Source organism: Balaenoptera acutorostrata, chromosome 16, assembly GCF_949987535.1.
Source record: "Balaenoptera acutorostrata chromosome 16, mBalAcu1.1, whole genome shotgun sequence".
Taxonomy (NCBI): Eukaryota; Metazoa; Chordata; class Mammalia; order Artiodactyla; family Balaenopteridae; genus Balaenoptera; species Balaenoptera acutorostrata.
The window spans coordinates 47275880-47285107 of record NC_080079.1 but is presented as its reverse complement, the minus strand read 5'-3'; the positions used below and the strand labels follow the sequence as shown (position 1 = coordinate 47285107).

The following is a 9228-nucleotide window of genomic DNA, read 5'->3' as shown; positions in this document are numbered from 1 at the left end:
GTTTAAGTTTACTGTAATTCCCAACAGAATCCCAACAGTATTTTTGTAGGCATAGAGAATTTTATTCTAAAATTTATATGGAAAGGTACAGGCCCCATAAGAACAACAACATTCTTGAAAAAAAAAAAAAACTTTAATGGAAGAATAGCTCAGTAACCAAGAGCGTGTGATACTGGTGGAGGAACAGACACAGAGATCAGTGGGACAGAATAGAGAGCGCAGAAATAACCACACGAATAAGCCCAACTGATTTTTAACAAAGATGCCAAAGCAGTTCAGTAGTAGAAAAATAGCCTTTTCCATAACTAGTGCTGGTGTCATTGTACATCCATCAGCAAAAAAATGAATCTCAGCCTAAACCTCATACCTTTTATGTAAATTAACCCAAAGTGAATTGTGGACTTAAATATAGAAGATAAAACTATTACATTTTTAGGAAAAAAACTTAGTAGAAAATCTTCTGGACCTAGGGCCAGGTGAAGAGTTTTTAGACGTGGCACTAAAAGCATGACCCATAAAAGGAAAAATTGATAAACTGTACATCATCAAAAATTTAAAAATTTGTTCAATGAAAGATCCCATGACGATGGATGAAAAGACAAGTTAAAGACTGGGAGAAAATATTTGTCAACAATGTATCTGACAAAAGACTAGTTCCTAGAATATATAAAGAAATCTCGAAATTCAACAGTTAAAAAAAAACCCAGTTAGAAAATGGGCAGAAGACATGGATGGACACTTCACTGAAGAGGATATACAGATGGCAAATAGGTACATGACATTATGTTCAAAATCATCAGGCATTAGGGAAATGCAAATTAAAACCATAATTCGATATCACTACACACTTATTACAATGGTTGAAATAAAAAATAGTGACAGAACCCCGCCTCCGTGCGTCACAGAACGGCCTCGGACACCCACGCAGCCCCTGAGGGTCGGGGAGGAGCGGGGCGCGGAGGTGCGCGGAGCGGAGCTCAAGGCTGCGGAGGGGGGCGGAGCTGAGCAGCTGGGCGGGCCTGGCCAGGCCAGCGGAGCAAGACGTCGGTGGAGCAGGGCGGGACATGCGCTTTTGACACATTGGAGGCTTCCTTGATCATGGATGGTGAAGATATACCAGAGTTTTCAAGTTTAAAGGAGGAAACTGCTTACTGGAAGGAACTTTCCTTGAAGTGTAAACAAAGCTTCCCGGAAGCTCGGGATGAGCTAGCTGAATTCCAGGAAGGAAGCAGAGAATTAGAAGCAGAGTTGGAAGCACAGTACAGGCTGAACAAAGAAATAGAGACTTGCAAGCTGATAAGCAAAGACTGAAGTACGAAGTGGAAGCACTAAAGGAGAAACTGGAGCATCAGTATGCACAGAGCTACAAGCAGGTCTCAGTATTAGAAGAAGATTTAAGTCAGACTCGGGCCATTAAGGAGCAGTTACGTAAGTATGTGAGAGAGCTGGAGCAGGCCAGTGATGACCTGGAGAGAGCAAGAAGGGCAACAGGAGTTTCACTGGAAGACTTTGAACAAGGAGGACTTTCCTATACATTCTTTGCAACTTCCTGTAGCTTTATAATTGTTTCAAAATTAAAAGTTAAAGAAAAAGCCTCTCGTTGTAGACCATACATTTGGACTTTTTTGTTTTACGGACTGCAGCAGGTTGCCTGCTAGCTGGAGGCTGCCCTGTCTTGGAGCCTCCCCTTATCCTCTGGTGAGGACTCCAGATAAGGGAGGGTATGTGGTTCTCGGCTGATTGACAGCACAGTTAAGTAGGGAATCGAGGGTCTTGGGCTTGATGCAGAGTGCGGAATTCATGTTTTTTACCATTTGTTCATTCATTAAACAATCATCAAGTGAGTACCCTCTGTGTGTCAGGCCTATGCTAAGACTTGGGTCACTAAGACCTGGACCCTGCCTGCAAGGAGGGCTCCAATCGCTCCTTTATTGTCAGGCTGTGACATGATGGAATCTGACAAGTGGACAGTATGGGTGAACGCAGGGCACTGTGGGATCCCGTGCAGCGCCAGCAACTCAGCTCACAGGTTCAGACGCTGAGACTAAAAAGAAATTGAAATTAAGTCAAGAGAAGGTAGACTATTCCAGAGAGAGTGTTTCATGTGGAGAAGGGACCACACGCATAGGTGCAGACAGGGAGACCATGATGCAATCAGGTACATGGAGACTGCACTTGGGAGTTATGGTAGGAGGAGAGACTGGTGAGGCTAGAAGCCTCGGGCAGGAGATGGGCTGAGGCCTGGGGCAGAGGTGTCCATCCTGAGAACACTGCCTTCAGGGGGAGCCAAACAGAAGCCATTCAAGGCCAGCCAAGCAGGGTCACCCATCAGAAGGAGGCTAGATAAAGAGAGAGTCTGGCCTCAGATGCAGCAGGATGGGGGCTGAGGAGAAAGTGAGTTCAAAGTGAAGGGTGAGAGGCAGGACCTGGAACAGTTCCAGAGGCCAAAAGGACGCAGCAGGTTTTCCTAGAATGTTTAGCCGTAGGCACAGCCAGAGGCGCCCAGCATGCAGCTGGCAAGCAGGCATCAACGTACATCACAGTATCAGCACCAACCTTCTGCCCTGGTGAGAGCTTTACAGTTTACAACAAGCTTTGCGTATCTCACTTATTGGTGGTATTAATTACCCAGCAGCAGTACACTATGGTGCTTGAGGCCTCTTGTTCAGAACTTACCTGGCTTGGTTTCCAGTTCTGGCTTTGCTAATTACAAAAAAGATGATCTTAAACAAGCTACCTGATTTCTCAGATTTTCAGTTTTCCTGCCAAGACAGTAAACGTAATGCTAACCTATGTCGTAATATCGTTGTGAGGGTTACATAAGATGATGGCTTATCAGATTGCCAGGTGCAGAACAAATAATGATTGCTTACAGTTATTACTTCAATTGCCACTACACTATTATTATTATTATTATCATTATTCCTTGACTCAATAATCCTTGAAATGTCTTCCACTGTGTCTGTAGCACCTTTAAAGAGGTGAGCTTTCCCAGATCAGGCCACTAATCCTGCCAATCCCCCTAAATAAATCAGGGACCTGGAGAGCCAGGTTTTGATGCGGACACATTGAACAGAACTTTCCAAGCTCTCCAGTGCAGGGTCAGGGAGGCAAGATGTCTATGTTTCTGGTGGAAGCTATTCTTTCCTTCAGCCTTTTTATGGGCTTGGGTACCAGTCAAGTCCTTCATCCCTGTTTCCTCCTGTAGCCCCTTCCTCATTCTTTGGAAGTGAGATGCCATAAAGAGACATCCCCCAGGGCTCACTGAATCACAAAAGGAAAGGCATTTCACAAATTGGAGAACATCCTTTGATTTTTTTCCAGGATCACATTTTTTCTCCAGTTCGCTTTGTCTCCTGGTTGAAGGATTAAAAAAAAAAAAAAAAAAAAAAAATCACACAAAGGGCTCCAAGTAACTTTTGAAAGGTAAAATAGAACCAGCTGAGCCTAATCAACTCACAGAGGTGTCATAAATACCCTCCAGGCTATAAAAGCACACTCTCTCTGATATGGCAAAGGAGAAGTGAGAGGTACAAGGGGAAAGTGGCTCCCTGATCCTAGGATAAACACTTCTCAAACTTGCTTTGTGTTCATGGCTGTCAGAGCCTAATGGCTGGGCTGAGGATTAGAAAGAGAACCTTCCGTGAGGGCTCCCAGAGAGCCCACATCTTGGTCCAGGTGCTCCCTGGGGATTGGAGCAGCCTGGATACGTGATGGAGCGAAATGACAGCCTATCTGCAGGCAGCCTAGCGTAGGGGTGTTGAGGATGATGTCATGGAAGTTTATTTCCTTTTCTGCTTGGATAGCAAAGGTCTTAATTACATGTCTAGTCCCATCTTCATTAATTTCAGCTAATCATGATGACTCACTGGCTCCTGCTTGTGTCTTAGAGCTTTCCTCTTTCTGGGTCTACACAGAGGCTTTCCCTTCCTTTGCAATTCCACCCCGTTGAGCCCTCGGGCCCCTCAGATATCAGTAGATAACTAACAGAAAATATCAGGCACACAATGGCTTTCCAGTAAAAGTCAACATCCGCCCCTTCCCTCCAGGGAGGACCTCTGCTCTCTTCTACCCTGTGGCATGATGGACAGCTTTCTTGGTTTTCCTTCTACTTCTATTTCCTCTCCTGCTCTATCTTCTTTAAAAGTTTATCTCCTTCTCCTTGGCTATTATTACTGATACGGGGCATTGAGGAACGTCAGAACAGTGTGTGGACTGGATAAACGCCTGTCTGGCTTGAATTTCCTGAAAGCAGCAGACCTACCTGAAACAAACCTGGGGAGCCTTGACTTCCCCAGGTGCGGACCAGAGCTCGGATGTTCCTGCCTATGCCCCCTGTCCCTGTTATGAGCCCCAGCACAGCCCCAGCCATATCTATCTGGCAGTCCTCGTCAGAGAAGAAGAAGGCATTTTTCTCTCAGGCTCTAAGGGTCCCATTTAGGCGCAGACTGATTCTCTTGCTCCATTGATGATCTGTTCTCCTTGGATGGACCCACACGCACCCTGCCGCTCAGGCTGCTCTGAGATTCAACCCAGCAAATCCTCCAGCTAACTAACTGCAATCCCAAGGGAAAGGACTCCTCCAGCCCCTTGTCTCAGTCCTGGCCGTGTCCCTGGTCAGCCATGTCACCAGGGGCTGGCATCTAGGATGTCAGAGCAGCTGTTGTCACAACTTGGTTTGGTACCAAAGCAAAACAGGAACATGGTGACGTTTGAGGAGACAAGAGAGGAAAGAAATGATAGGTGACATCCTTCATCCTGAGTAGCTTTTCTTCCTTCCTCCTCAGCCCTCTGAATCAAGGTCATTTTCTTAGTTACAGCGGTTGGTCTACTAAATCCAAAGCCTGGGTAAACATGTCTGGAAGGAGCTGCAAGTGTGTGTGTGTGTGTGTGTGTCTGAAGGGGAATACAAGCTCCTATGCTACCTTTTCTTCCTTTTCTGAAAATACTCCCATAGACGCTTTCATTTTAAGTGGTTTACTATTAATGACATTAATAGACAGTCCTAGGGAGGAAGTATCCTAACCTCATTCGGAGGTGACTCTGGAGCTCCCCTCACGCTTACTCTCTGCTGTCATCCCTAACATCGGGATCATCAAATCTCACTTCCACGGCCACTGATTTCTGTCCCCTCCGTAGTTAAACCACTGCACCCAACACCTCAGAAGATGAGATGACATCTTGAGGGCCCTGCTTGCCTTGAGGACTTGCTTGCAGTTTGGAGGCACTGTCATCAGGCGCTGTCCATTTCTCGGGGCCTCGGGGGCTAACCAAGCCCTCCCCTCTCAGGAGTCTTTCCTCACACCCTTCAGGCCCTCCCACTCAGTCCTAGAAGCAGTGGTTCCCAAGTCCTGTAACTTGTCAGATAATCTGGCTCAAAAGAAGGGTTTAGAAGCAGGAGGAAGAATGTGGCCAGGAAGCAGCCGGAGGGTCTCCAACAAGTGGAGTTACATTTAGGGCAGCAGAGGAGAGGGTGAGTGTTCAGAGCTTCCTGGTCCTTCCAGCCCATTCTCAGCCATGGAGGGATGCAGTGAGGGGAAACATCAGCTGGGTCCAGTCTCTCTCAGAATCAGGGCCAGTGATGACACAAGTCTTCTGCCACCATGGTCACAGCAAGAATGGCTCCTCATGTAGTACAGGGCAGCACACTCCGTTGTCTCATTGTTCCCTTAGCTTACCAGTCAGTGCCTCAGCTTCCTTACCTGTGAAATGGACAAAACAGTCCCTCTACATATTTTTGCCCCATCCTCCATATCCAAGGATTGTGCTGTGGTCAATTCCTTCAGCCCCATTGTAGGGTTACCAAGCACAGCCTAGAAATGAGGGCGCCAAACAGCCACATCAGAACATAATAACAGCATTTATTGTTTGTAGATTCTTTTGATGATGGCCATTCTGACCGGAGGTTCCTTAAAAAACTAAAAATAGAATTACCATATGACCCAGCAATCCCACCACTGGGCATATACCCTGAGAAAACCATAATTCAAAAAGTCACACGTACCCCAATGTTCATTGCAGCACTATTTACAATAGCCAGGACATGGAAACAACCTAAATGCCCATCAACAGACGAATGGATAAAGAAGATGTGGTACATATATACAATGGAATATTACTCAGCCATAAAAAGGAATGAAATTGGGTCATTTGTAGAGATGTGGATGGACCTAGAGTCTGTCATACAGAGTGAAGTAAGTCAGAAAGAGAAAAACAAATATTGTATATTAACGCATATATGTGGAATCTAGAAAAATGGTACAGATGAACCTATTTGCAAGGCAGGAATAGAGACACAGACGTAGAGAACGGGCGTGTGGACACAGAGGGGGAAGGGGAGGGTGGGATGAATTGGGAGATTAGGTTTGACATAAATACACTACCATGTGTAAAATAGATAGCTAGTGGGAACATGCTGTATAGCTCAGGGAGCTCAGCTTGGTGCTCTGTGATGACCTAGATGAGTGGGACGGGGGGGTGGGAGGTCCAAGGTGGGGGGATATATGTATACATATAGCTGATTCACTTTATTGTACAGCAGAAAGTAACACAACATTGTAAAGCAATTATACTCCAAAAAAAAAAAAAAACTTAAAAAAACCGAACATAATGACAGTGTGAGGCAAGACTATACAATGGTGGAAAGACAGCCTCTTCAACAAACGGTGCTGGGAAAACTAGACAGCTACATGTAAAAGAATGAAATTAGAATATTCTTTAACACCATACACAAAAATAAGCTCAAAATGGATTAAAGACCTAAACGTGAGACCAGACACTAGAAAACTCTTAGAGAAAAACATAGGCAGAACACTCTCTGACATAAATCACAGCAATATCTTTTTTGATTCGTCTCCCAGAGTAATGGAAATAAAACCAAAAATAAACAAATGGGACCTAATTAAACTCAAAAGCTTTTGCACAGCAATGGAAACCATAAACAAAATGAAAAAACAACCCACAGATTGAGAGAAAATATTTGCAAATGACGTGATTGACAAGGGATTAGTCACCAAAACTTACAAACAGCTCATGCAGCTTAATATCATCAAAACAAAAAAACCAATCAAAAAATGGGCAGAAGACCTAAATAGACGTTTCTCCAAACAAGACATACAGATGGTCAAGAGGCCCATGAAAAGATGTTCAACATCACAAATTATTAGAGAAATACAAATCAAAACTACAATGAGATATCACCTTACACCAGTTAAAATGGCTATCATCAAAAATCCACAAACAATAAATGCTGGAGAGGGTGTGTAGAAAAGGGAACCTTCCTACACTGTTGGTGGGAATGTAAATTGATACAGCCACTATGGAGAACAGTATGGAGGTTCCTTAAAACACTAAAAATAGAGCTACCATATGATCCTGCAATCCCACTCCTGGGCATATATCTGGAGAAAAACATGGTCTGAAAGGATACCTGCATCCTAATGTTCATTGCAGCACTGTTCACAATAGCTAAGACATGGAAGCAACCTAAATGTCCACTGACAGATGAATGGATAAAGAAGATGTGGCACATATATGCAATAGAATATTACTCAGCCATTAAAAAGAATGAAATAATGCCATTTACAGCAACATGGATGGACCTAGAGATTATCATACCCAATGAAGTAAGTCAGACAAAGACAAATATCATATGATATTGCTTATATGTGGAATCAAAAAAAATGATACAAATGAACTTACTTACAGAACAGAAACCGACTCACAGACTTAGAGAACGAACTTATGGTTACTGGGGGAAGGGTGGGGGGAAGGGACAGTTAGGAAGTTTGGGATTGACATGTACACACTGCTATATTTAAAATGGATAACCAACAAGGACCTAGTATATAGCACAGGGAACTCTGCTCAATATTATGTAACAACCTAAATGGGAAAAGACTTGGAAAAACAATAGATACATGTATATGTATAACTGAATCACTTTGCTGTACACCTGAATCTATCACAACATTGTTAATCAACTATACTCCAATATAAGATAAAAAGTTAAAAAAAAAATAAAACGATACTGTTTGTGCTGGGCCACAGTGATACGAGGCATGTATTACAATGGGGTATGAGAAAATATTATCTTCTTTAGGATGTTTTCATGGTATATAAAGAAACATATATTATAACTCATCAAATTGTAAAGTTTAGGTTAATGCAGTTTTATACAATAAATTTACCTTAATAAAGCTCTAAGAAAAAGAACGTAATAACAGTGTAATTCTGATAATCTTGTATAAAATATTAATAAAGTACCTATAAAGTTATGCTATCTAATACTTTAGGGATCTTACCCTATATCAGTCAGGGGTGCTTGTGCTTTATATGTACTACCTCATTTAGCCCTACAACAGCCCTATGAGGGGTACATACTATTGTCTCAATCATTTTGCAAATGAGAAAACTGATCATTTCAGTGACTGGGAATAATGAATAGCAGCCATTAATATCATTATTTTCTCCTCCACCCTCTTCCTCTTATTTCCTTTTTTTCCCAGTGTACTCTGAAAACATTCAAGCAGATGCAGATATTAAAGCCAAAGAAGTTGCTGGTATCCGGGATGATATAGTTAAGGAGTGATAGTTGAAGTTGGTGGCTTTTAGCAGCTAGGGAATCAGAGGGGAAACTTATCAAGCTGGAGAGCATAAAAAAATTCATGAGATCAAATCTCAGACAACAGTCCATTCCTTCTGGCATGGCCCACACAAAATAGTAAACAATGAAGCTTGATTGAGGTGGCTGCAATAATTATCCTTTTTGAACAACCTAATTCAGATGAACTAATAGTTTTGAAACTTCTTTGGAAGGAGTTAGTGGGGGTTTAGAAGTGGGGTGCAGAAATCTCACCTTGATTGCCACCTGCCTTGACCTAATGTGATTCATCCACATTGTCTGCAAGGTTCTGTGGGTTCCACATCTCAAGAGGATGTTTGGGGTTGAATCTTATGATACCCTAAGAGGTCCTGGACCCGCTGCCACAGATTCTGTGGGAATCACTGGAAGAGATACAGATCTTGCAGTCAAGCATCCCTGGGTCTGCCACCTACTAGCTGTGTAATCTTGGGCTGATTTATCGCACCTCCTTAATCTCCAGCTGGAAATGTAATATTGTTTTAAATCAACAGAGCAAATAAGTAGGACAAAACCACATTTACCACTCTCATGATGAGGCCATTGTCACTAATCAGTCATTGAATTTTTTCCTTCTGATCCCTGAC

At 43.2% G+C, this 9228-nt stretch overlaps 1 pseudogene; it reads left to right on the top strand.

Annotated features, from left to right (window-relative positions):
- The first annotated feature begins 1098 nt into the window (after positions 1-1098).
- Positions 1099-8590, top strand: LOC114236972 (nuclear distribution protein nudE-like 1; annotated as a pseudogene).
- The last annotated feature ends 638 nt before the right edge of the window (positions 8591-9228 follow it).